Below are 12,523 nucleotides of genomic sequence, written 5' to 3' on the forward strand. Positions count from 1 at the left end.
ATGAGAAGAACATAACTTGTATCATGCGAACAACTGTTTTAGGTTAAATGTATTTACTTCTGATACAATGACCCTATGAGTGAACCAATATTGATACCAAAATATGGTGCCCCACCCCAGTGCGTTGGATACCACAGGTTACACTTGTAAGTTGTTAAATACACGTGAACATCTGACAAGTCGAGATACATATGTACCATCAGATGGTGACAAGATAACGTCAATCAAAAAGTGGAATAAAAATAGATAATGAAAAGATCATTAGAATATAATATTGTTATAAAATTGACTGTATTGAAGTATGAGTCAGTAGGAATTCATGTCCGAGCGAGAACTGCTCTAGTTCATTACTTTAGGAATGTTATCAAAAAGTAGTATTTCAATATTCAGCCCCATTCTACATATGTATACTAATTGGTCAGCCATCAGTCCTACCCTGATATACACTATCTTTTTCGGGTAATTAATACTGATAGCGTTTGACATTTTCAGCTAACAAATTTATCACTTTTACTTAACTTAATTATTGTATGCTGGTTCATATTCTGGACGCCAATCTTTGCTCCTTTATTATGTAATTCACTAACAAAATAATTATGAAGCTACGAAACGGAAAAATACTAAATACTAAACTTGTTCAAAGGGTATCTACACGTCTCAATCTTCAAAATCGGTTATCTAAAAATACTACCATCGCTAACATTTTTAACAATAAAAATCGTGGTTACCCTTCTATCGATAAGTGTCATGCCAAAAAATGACTTACATGTCCCCGTCTTTCCACCAACAATACGGTAAGGTCCACGTTTAATGGTCGCACATTTTCTTTAAATTTTGAAACTGATATTACTTGAAAAACAAACAGTATTATTTATTTACTCACATGAAACAAACCGGGATGTGGTATTCAGTACGTAGGAGAAACTGGAAGATATTTATCAAAACGCACTCAAGAACATCTGTATCGTTTTAAAAGACCTAATAAATTCAAAAGTATCATTTACCAACACCTTAAGAAGCACAACCATCCTTTTAAATATTTAGCAGTTCAACCTTTAGAAGTAGTAAATAAGCAGCCTGGTGAATCGCATTCAAAGTTTGTACGATCACGGAAAATAATTGAATTAAATTGGATTAAAAAATTACAGACAGTTTACCCTCTCGGTCTAAATGATAATATCATGGGAATTGGTAATATATCTAGAACCAATTCCGTTAACATTTTGGATATTGTTTCTAAAACTGTTCGTAAAAACCGTTCTCACGGTTGTAGAACAAATCGCAATAAAAGAAAATTTCGGGCCAATCATACCAATATTTCGGACCTAATTTCTATTTCTAAAAACAACGGCAGACATTATCTGTTAACAAAACTCTGTTCGTTACCGGTTAATAAGTTAAATAAAATTTTGGAGGATTGTAACACAATTTCATATAGCAGTCCTAAGTATGAAATTGTTCAAATTATTATGGCATATTGTTATTCTAAATTATTTCCCAAAATTGATCGCCCTGAAGATCATAAAAAACATTTTATCAAAATTAAGTATGTCAATAAAGGCTTTGATTTTGTAAATATTGCCGGTATATTTAACGACCATTCTGTTAAAGAACAAATTCCTGGATATTTTGACAATACTGAACTTCCTGTTATTTGTTATATTTACAAGAAATCTACCAGGAAATTTGTGTTTAATTATAGTCAATTGTGTAAAGATGTTAATATCAGTGAAAATACACCTACTTCATGTAATTGCAGTAATTCCGAATATATTTATGGACCCATTTCCCATGTTATAACAGGAGATCTTAACATCGTTCAAGACCGAGAGTTAAAATCATTTCTCAGTAAAGGACCTAAATATCGTCCCCCGTCAATTATTAATTGGAATGAGTGTCGTAATATCATCCACGACTCACTCCATACTTACTGTATGAAATGGATAAAACGGGAAAAAGCTGACAAAAAATCTTTGGACTCTTTTTTTAATTCAGTAATGAAGATAGTTGATATACGTATTCAACATTTTAAAGAACATTTTACTATTAACAATAACCACAATAAACCTATTTCTCGTATCAAACATAAACTAAAAGAACTAGCCAAGGAATTTGTTTTTGTCCCGGCCGATAAAGCTGCTAATAATATTATTATTGTTTGACGTAAATTTTACATTGAGGTTCTGAAAAAGGAAATCACCAATTCACCAACATTCCAACTGACTCCATTTTCAGAAAACGAAATCTGTAACAAACATAAACTTTTAGCCACCGCTTTACAAGCAGAGCCAAATACAATGAAAGTCCCAACTATGTATTGGCTTCCGAAGCTACACAAAACCCCTTACAAATATAGATTTATTTCGTCTTCAAGCCATTGTTCAACTACTAAATTGTCTATTATTCTTACCAGCACACTTGGTACAATTAAAAACCTTATAATAAATTGTTCAAATAAGGCCTTCGCAAATAGTGGAATAAATTACTTTTGGAGTGTCAAGAACTCGTTGGAAGTACTTGATAAATTGCATGCTTATATTGGTGATTTTGAATCTGTTCAAAGTTTTGATTTTTCTACCCTGTATACCACATTGCCTCACATTCTCATTAAGAAAAAATTCACACACCTAATTAAATGGGCATTCAAAAAATCAGAATGTGAATATATATGTTCAAACTCTTTTAGGTCATTTTTTAGTAGCAATAAACAAAAAAACTATGTTAATTGGACATGCTTTGATACTATATATGCCCTGGAATTTTTACTAGATAACATTTTTGTTCGCTTTGGGGATTCCGTATATCGTCAGATTATCGGAATTCCAATGGGGACTAACTGTGCACCACTTATTGCGGACCTCTTTTTGTATTGTTACGAGTTACAATTTATGACAAAAATAAGCAAAGACCCATCAAAACAACATCTGATAATCAAATTTAATAATACTTTTAGATATTTGGATGATATTTTGGCTATCAATAATGACGACTTCAGTATGTATATTAATGAAATTTATCCTGGTGAACTTACTTTAAATAAAGCTAATACTAACAATGACCACTGCCCTTTCCTCGATCTTGATATCTTTATCACTAACGGAAAGCTGAATACTAAAATTTATGATAAAAGGGATGATTTTTCATTTCCTATCGTTAATTATCCGTTTTTAGATGGTGACGTTCCATTGTCACCATCTTACGGTGTTTATATATCTCAACTTGTACGATTCGCTCGTGTATGTAACAATGTTTTAGATTTTAACGAGAGAAATTTATGTATTACTGAAAAATTATTACACCAGGGTTTTCGATATCACAAACTAGTCAAAACATTTACTAAATTTTATCATCGGTATAAAGACATCATTCGTAAATATAGCTCAACATGCAGACTTTTTATACGTTCAGGTATTTCGCATCCAATTTTTTATGGAAATATTCTTTATAAAGCACAAAGGTGTCAGTATTCACCTCATAAACTTACAAAACCTTTGAATAGACTTATTAAGAAGGGATATAATTACGATACTGTTGTCAAGTCATTAAAGATTGCATATTTTGGCGTTAATATTGAGTCACTGATAAGGTCTTTGCGTCGGAACTAAACACATTTATTCTAAAAACAGTTGTTGGCATGGCACGGGTTATGTTCTTCTCATATATGTTATGATGGTATGATACTAAACCCCTTACGGGAAGGATTGTGCCTGATGTTCATATGATGAAATCATAATCTTTCAGTCAGTTTAATTGAAGTCTGGAGCTGGCATGTCAGTTAACTGCTAGTAGTCTGTTGTTATTTATGTATTATTGTCATTTTGTTTATTTTCTTTGGTTACATCTTCTGACATCAGACTCGGACTTCTCTTGAACTGAATTTTAATGTGCGTATTGTTATGCTTTTACTTTTCTACACTGGTTAGAGGTATAGGGGGAGGGTTGAGATCTCACAAACATGTTTAACCCCGCCGCATTTTTGCGCCTGTCCCAAGTCAGGAGCCTCTGGCTTTTGTTAGTCTTGTATTTATTTAAATTTTAGTTTCTTGTGTACAATTTGGAAATTAGTATGGCGTTCATTATCACTGAACTAGTATATATTTGTTTAGGGGCCAGCTGAAGGACGCCTCCGGGTGCGGGAATTTCTCGCTACATTGAAGACCTGTTGATGACCTTCTGCTATTGTGTTTTTTTTTGTTTTATTTTGGTCGGGTTGATGTCTCTTTGACACATTCCCCATTTCCATTCTCAATTTTATCTGAATGTAATTCTGATATAAAATTGTAGACTAAAAGTTTTCTTTATTTTTGTTGAAATGTAAGATGACCTTCATCAGCCAACAAAAACTCAATTGATATAGGATATTTTTATAATTTGAAAGAAAAAAAATGACATATTGCTTAAAAAATTGAAAACAACACGTTTAATACTTTTTTGAGTCCGAAGCGCTTTTTTGGATTTACCTTCATCAGAAACACTCATAGCCAAACATTTGAAATCCGAAGATGTATAAGTACCGAAACCGTTAAAGAGTTATATTTCAAAAAGATCTTAAATAAATAGCCAAATTCATCTAAAGCCAACTTTGCCTGAGTGTGTTGAAACCTTAGTTTTTTAATAATTTATAAATTTATAGACGGGCAATTTTAGTAACGTTTGTTAAATCATGTCAGCACCAAAATACTGACTACTGAGCTGATGATCCCCTCTGGGACTGATAGTCCACCAGCAGAGTTATCGACCCAGTGATGTAAAAACAAATTGAAAATAACACATTGCTTAAGTGTGAACAAGGCACTAGAAAAAATAATGAAAACAATTCTCAGCAGAATGGCTATAGCTGCATGTAGAATTGGGTTTAATATTAACATGATGTTGATCTGCATTTGAAGAACTGTACATATTTCTTAAATGTGTCTCTGTAATGTTAAGTGTTCTATCACCGTTAAAGTAGAAAGGTTGCCGATCTACCGGTATTTAAAGTACTCATTTAAAGTTCGGGAAGTATTATATAGCAAAATCAAACGCTCAAACACATTAAACGAATGGAATAAACAATTGTCTTATTCCTAACTTGGTACACGCACTTAATTATGTAGAAAATGGTGAATTCAACCTGGTTTTGTACATATTGAAGCTATCTTAACTGCTAACTTGCATGACAACCGCATAAAATTCCATTATATTGACTAAATTTGTGAGAGGTCAAAACTATATAAAAAAAAATACCGACCACTAAGGGAGACAAAAAACATAAAGATTTTTATAAAATGGCAATATCAAAAGCTCAAACCCATCAAAGGAATGTAAAAAAAACTTGTACATATTTGCTGCATGATGGATAAAACCTGGTTTTATAACTAGATAAACCTCTCACTTGTATGGCAGTCTTATTTTGGCCACGAGCATCACTGAAGAGACATGTATTGTCGAAATGCGCATCTGGTGCAACAGAATTGGTACCGTTGATTTTATTATATAATTCAATAATATTGACAACAATATGTGAGCAAATCAAACAGACATGTCAACAAAGGAAAAAATACATAAAGACTCTATATAGACAAAGAACATAAGAGAAATGAAATACAAGAATCAAATGACCGTAGCACTATAATACAATAGCAGGATGTACAAATACAGAGCCAGGACAAAAGGATATAACAACAAATAGAATAAACAGTAAAGGTTAGGCAATATACAAAGATTGAAAAAGAACACTTCAGTTTTAACATGTAAATAAGATGATGATAATCCATATAAAACACATAATAATTACCTGCACTTTTACATTATACAATAATATCTTCATTTGATAATTACCATATTAGTATATTTGAAATATTTTAGAATATTTGAAATAAGTTCATATTAATACTGTGAATATCAATTTAATAATGTAGTCTTTTATTTTCCACATGAGAATGAAGAAGTTTAGACAGTGAAGGACAAGGTACAAAAAGGCCCATTTTTTAGCCCCCCTCCACCTATATTCTCATTTTCTAAAATTTGTTTTGAAAAACTACTTTTCACGTTAACCATTAATTTCAGAAAATGGTTGAGGTGAGGGGGGGGGGGGTATGTTGGTGGTAAAGGGCATACAAAACGTCAAAAAAATGAAAAATAACAATTTTCGACCATTGTTTCGCAAAATTCAATAGCGTACATTTGCGTGACCCTTAAAAAAAAATTGGGAGATTCAGACAGCGAAAATAGTTCTTGTGACATTTGGAATACAAAAAATCCACAGTCACGTTGGCGAAGGCACTAAAATACTTATAAATTTTGGTAAAATAACCTGCAAAATGAATAATAATTATAGTATTTTAATAATAACAGAAAGTTAACCCCCCTCACCTCTCCTAGTTGCTACAATTAGTAGTTTTGAAGTACATCCAAATAAATTTTAAACCTCAGGGAGTATTTTAACATAATAAGTACCTTTCAAAATCAGAATTTGAAAAATGAGAAAATAGGGGGGGGGGGGGCAATAACAGGCCTTATCGTTCCTTGTCCTTTTATCTTAAACTTGAATGTTCAGCATATTTCCAGATTCTATTCTCCACTGGAAGCCATATATCTGCCTCGTTCTATTATCATTGTTTAGTTCGTAGTCTAGTAGTCCCCTTTGGTTTAATTTGTGGGATGGGGGTCATTTAGATATTGTTGTTAATGCGTTGGTGACACATTTCCGTTTATCCCGATAAGTGATTGTCCCTAAACAATTTGTAACTTCAAAATTTAATATCCCCTCCCTTGTTTTCAAATATTTAAGGATTAGGAGTTTCAATTACATTATAACTTTTTTTATTATAGCGTCACTGATGAGTCTTGCAGACGAAGCGCACGTATTGCGAAAATGCAAAAATTACAATCCTGATATCTATGATGAATTTATTTATATTGAATTCATTCTCCCTTTATCTCGTCGTTTGATAGTAGGGTCACATTTAATCATGGAACAAATATTCTAATAAGGTAGTAGATGATATATATATATATAAACTTAAGTCAACATTTTATTAAACATTGAGATTTTAATGGTTATGGAATATTAACTTTCAATTTGGGCAATCACAAGAATGCCATTTCTACATACAGAGTTCTGTAAACATGCTAAAATGTCCTGTTTAAGGGTTCTTTATATTAATGTTTTAGGGAAAGGTCATTGTTTAGTTATAGTCCTACAGGAGATTGATTTTTTTGGGCATATTGTTAGTATTGAAATAAAAAACGGCAGTAGTCATAATAAATAGGTGTATTACTAGTAACTTTATTTCCACATTTAATTATTTTTTTCTTTTGATTATTTATGTTACGTTTACTAGGTTGTAAAACTTTTAAAATTTTTAATACTAATACAAAGACGGGTTTATACTCACATTACATTACTGTCAATAATTAAAACAATTTTCTATTTTACAGTTTTTGCAAAGTTTTGTTGTTGCATTTTACAATTCGTGATAAATCAAAGTTTATTTAAATTTTTATTGACATTGTATCGATGGCTATGACCTAAAGGCTAAAATGCATATTAAAGTGAAGATTTATTAATTGAGCATAAGCACGTCTTGTATGTTCGAGAGAAAAAAGTTCGTTGTTGTTGAAATAGTGCATCCATACAATATTTTGATATTTCTAAATTATGTAGTATGATATGCAGGTAATTTGAAAAACTCTCGCTTGTATGACAGTCGCATTAAATAGCGTTATATTGACAACAATGTTTAAACAAAACAAACAAAACAAACAGAAATAATCGGTAAAAAACTAGATATGTGATGTCTGACTGATAAGAATAAAGTATGCACGCCTAGTAAAAATTTTATTTTTTACAAAACATCCTCAGAAATGCATTTCATATTCACACTGCCAACTTATTTAAGGATCACATTTTCTTTTTGTGAAACCTCTGATTCAATTTCGGATACTCATCAATTCATATACATGATACAGGTGTTTAAAGAATTGAAAATTACAAACATTTTATACCTTTTTAAAATTGAAAAATGACACAAACTTTCCACTCTTCTTGTGTCATACTAAGAAGAGTTTCAATGCAAATAACTAAGGAAGAGTATGCCGTATATCTCGGAGACAGGTAAATGCTAAGATTAATTCATATTCTAGTCTTTTCTAATAATCTGTATTTACCATGTGTTTACCTATACTATCAGTTAAATGCACTGTGCACAACTATAACAATATTTTGCATTGCCTCAAAAAATTAACAGTAAAGATTTCTGATAAAGTCTCAGTTTTTACATGATGTGGTTGTAAGTTACTTTTAGATTGTCAAGGTCAAAAATACTTGTGTACAGTAAATTGACAAACTGAAAAAAATACCTCAACAATTTGTTGAAAATATTAAAAAGTAACTAAAACGGTGTAGCTTATTCTACATGTTCTATTTATAACTGCAGTTTCTGAAAAAAAAATGTATTAGAAAATCTAATGGATCAATTAACATCTGTCTTCATATAATGGCTTATATCATTTGTATGTCTGCATGGCAACTATGTTGTTGTCTTTGCACATGTTGCATTGTCACATTTTATATTATTTGTGAATGTCAATAATTTAAAATATATATTGACCTATATCAATCTGCAATGTTACGCATGTCAACCGTTATAATCATCGTTTTTAGTTTTTTTAATCATTGTACTTCCTATATCATGGTATTTATTACTCAATTTCCGAATTCATTGACATAACTGATAGGGGGAAGATTGTCGTTAAACGAGACAGCATTGTTATATTATTTAATAACAATACGCATGCGCAAATACATGATTTTCCAGACAAAAGTTGTCGACAGTAGACGGAATGCACATCTCATGTCTGAGTCTCAGGTAATGAACAAACTTTGCAATGCATTTATTTCTCTCCTTTCTGAGGTCAATTGACAGTGTAATATTATATTATTAAAGAAATAACTTATAATTGATGGATTAAATTGGCGTGTCATTAATCATAAATCTATGTCACTTTGGTTTTCAAAAAATAGAAACATGAAATAGGTCAGATGCGCAGTTTATTTCAGGAAGCTTTCATGTTATTATTTTTTTCAATTTATCTGCCCGCGTATCGTAAACTTTAATATTTTTACATTTGTGATGCATCTTAAGTTAAACATGTTGAATATAAAAACAGATTGAATCGAAGTATTGCTTTACATTTTTATACAACTCAAATGACAAAACTTCATTTACAGATTGAATACAATCCTAACAAAACCTTATTATTAAAAACCATGTACAGATATTCAGTGTAATAGTTTATAGTTGATAGCGGATGAATTTGTAAATATTAACAATGTAACTTCACATCCCAATCCGTAAATTTGAAACTTTATATTACAATCTCATTCATGAAAACATAAAATCAGCTGTGTGTACATCAATAAAGATCTGCACATGTACTTATTTTTAGAATTTTTACAATCATTGTTTGTTTCGTTGTCCTACTAACATTTACAAGCACATGTAAATCCGTGATGCAAAGGTAGAGTGCTTTATTTATACATATATTTAACTTATTTTACTATTTTATTTTATGAATATATACATCTGCACATGTGAAATTTATTTTTTACGCCTATATATATAAATATATATATATATGGCGCCGGGGAGGAAGTTACGAATCAAATCTACTCTAACATCGTTAGGTTATTTTTAATGGGAATGTGTAAATAGCAAAACCAGAAACCAAGAAACCAGAAATCAGAAACCAGAAACCAGAAACAAGAAACAAAAAATATAAAAAATATGTAATGTTGAATATTATTTTTTTAATAACTAAATATAATTGACATAATATAATTACACATTTATATTAAACTGATAAGGACTGTTCTTTATGCATCTGCTGTAGCTGAAAACCTTATCAGATGAAACAAAACTTATATACAAAAAAGTGTCAGTTCAGTGTTGGACTGCATACTTAACTTGTTACATTGAAAGGATGACATTGATTATAGATGTTTTAATATTGTTTTATATTCTGGCTGTAAACATATCTTTCAAGTGGCATTTTGAGTACAAATTGTGTCATATTATTTAATCATTTAGATAAATAGTGATCAGAATACCACAAGTGAAATTGGAAAAAAAAAATCAGTTACACTGTTCATAGTTTCTATGTAAAAATGAGTAAAAAAGAATAAACAGCTGCGCCATGAGCGCATGATACGCCCGTCACATTTTCTAAAAATAAGGTTCAATAACTTCTAAATGTCATATCAGAAATTTATGAATAATTAAAGGGAGGTTATCTTAATAGATATTAACCAGGCACCAAAGTTTAATGAAAACTGCTCAAAGCAATAAAGGTATTGTCTGAAAACTAGAAAATCACCCCTTTTTATGAATAAAATCCCATAACTAGGAAATATAAAATTTAAAATCTATAAAAATTGAAAGGGAGCTTACGTCAATAGATATAAACAATTCACCAAAGTTTCATGAGAACTGCTGATAGCATTTTTGAGTTATTGTCCGAAAACTGGAAAATGATTATGAGATTTACTTATTTAATATAATATTTCCTTTTTTATGTGTGTATTAGATCTCTTTGTCAGCTATAACTCTTTCTCAATATTTATGTACATATGCATTTATATTGTTCATTTTATGCTCTTTGTGAGTTTTCTTGAATAAAATAATTTGAATTTATTAAAACGATGAAAAAAGGAAAGAAAGGAAATCATAAATCAAATTCAGAGGTGATATTTCTTAAATTTTATAATTGTTTTACATCAGCAACCCTTTACTATAAAGTAAACACAGGATTAAAACATCTGTAAACAATGTCAACCTTTCAACACAATTAAAAATCCAACACTGAACTGACACTTTTTTGTATATAATTAAGTTTTATTACAATTGATAAGGTTTTCAGCTACAGCAGGTGCATAAAGATCAGAGTCCTTATCAGTTATACATGTGTATTTATATCAGGTCAATTATAATTAGTTATTAAAAACATATTCAATATTAGATAATTTTTAATTTCTTGTTTCTTGTTTCTTGTTTCTTGTTTCTGATTTCTGGTTTCTTAGTTTCTGGTTTTACTATTTACACATTCCCATTTTTAATGCACTTAATACATATTCTAACGCCTGGATATCTTAATCATAAGAAATCCGATGGACACGGTATAATTTGCAGTTGTCACAATACAAATTCAATATGCAGAGATATACATATATTAATTTACAGTGATTGTGGATTGTATGCTTCTAAAAATATATTAGCATCCTGTAATTATACTGAAGAGATAAGTAGATGATCATTTCTGTACACTTAAAAGAATACTTCGTGTATTGTATCAGAGATCCTTGTTTAATTCCGTCGACAAGGTAACACTTCCCGAAACGGAAGCTTTTTTTTAAAGCTAGAGTTAGAGGAGGGGATAAGGTCTCTGCGCAATGCTAGGCGGTGTTGTCGTAGAAGTTGGAAATAAAAAGTACAGGTTCCCGCTCACGGCTTCGTAACTTCCTCCCTCAGCTCCCCGGCATATATAATGGTTAATAGGACACTTTCTGCCTTTTACATTTGAACCATTGCCTTATCCAAATTTCGTTCAGATTTAATATACATTAAGTTACCATATTTTTTTGGTGGTTTCCTTGTTTTTTTAACGGAATAGTACACTGAACTTTTTAAACTTACCTTGTATTATCATAAGTGTCACTAGAACATGTAGAAACAACACTTAAACCAGATGGTGCTTCTTCGTCTGCTCGATTATTCAGAAACGAATGGAATCGGAATATCTTGAATCTAGAATCCTTGTATATCTAGCTGTTTGGTGTAAGCTAAGAATCCGTGTTGAAGGCTGTATTTTGACCTCTAATGGTTTTCTTTTACAAATTGTGACTTGGATTGAGAGATGTCTCATTGACATTCATACCACATCTTCTTACATCTATGATCCTATTTATGTCTCAGAAGATTCTGATAATGTCGTTCATCAGTTCTCTCATCGTTATAATTAATGACAAACGAAACTGGTCCCGTTCATTTTTAATCTATTTAACCTCACGGTTGTGATTCAAAATGTACTTATTGAAATTTCTCACTTTAACTCTCTTATCATGAGATCGTTTCTTGCATGTGTTGAACACGACTCCAATATTTAAATATGTTAAGTCGAACAAGGATCTTAATTCCCTTCATTTGAAAAAAAATCCTTGACTTTTTGGCTATTAAACTATAATTCATCATCACTAATGATGCTTTCTGATAAATAATCAATTTAGATTTTAATTGTTTGATTCACTCAGGAAAACCAACGGTCTAATCTACATATCAGCGAGAAACGAGAAACACTTATGAGCAACATCATGAAACAACAATTACTGAATGTTAATTTTTTTACCTTCAAGTAACGAGTATCGCACCGCAGCTTGGGTGATGCCTTGCAACATATTTAAATTGATCTTTGCAATATTACCGAAGCTGACAAAACTCCAAAACAAATGATTTCACTGATACAACCTTTCTTGTGTGCTTATTGT

The sequence above is a fragment of the Mytilus trossulus genome, chromosome 14 (assembly GCF_036588685.1).
Source record: "Mytilus trossulus isolate FHL-02 chromosome 14, PNRI_Mtr1.1.1.hap1, whole genome shotgun sequence".
Classification (NCBI taxonomy): domain Eukaryota; kingdom Metazoa; phylum Mollusca; class Bivalvia; order Mytilida; family Mytilidae; genus Mytilus; species Mytilus trossulus.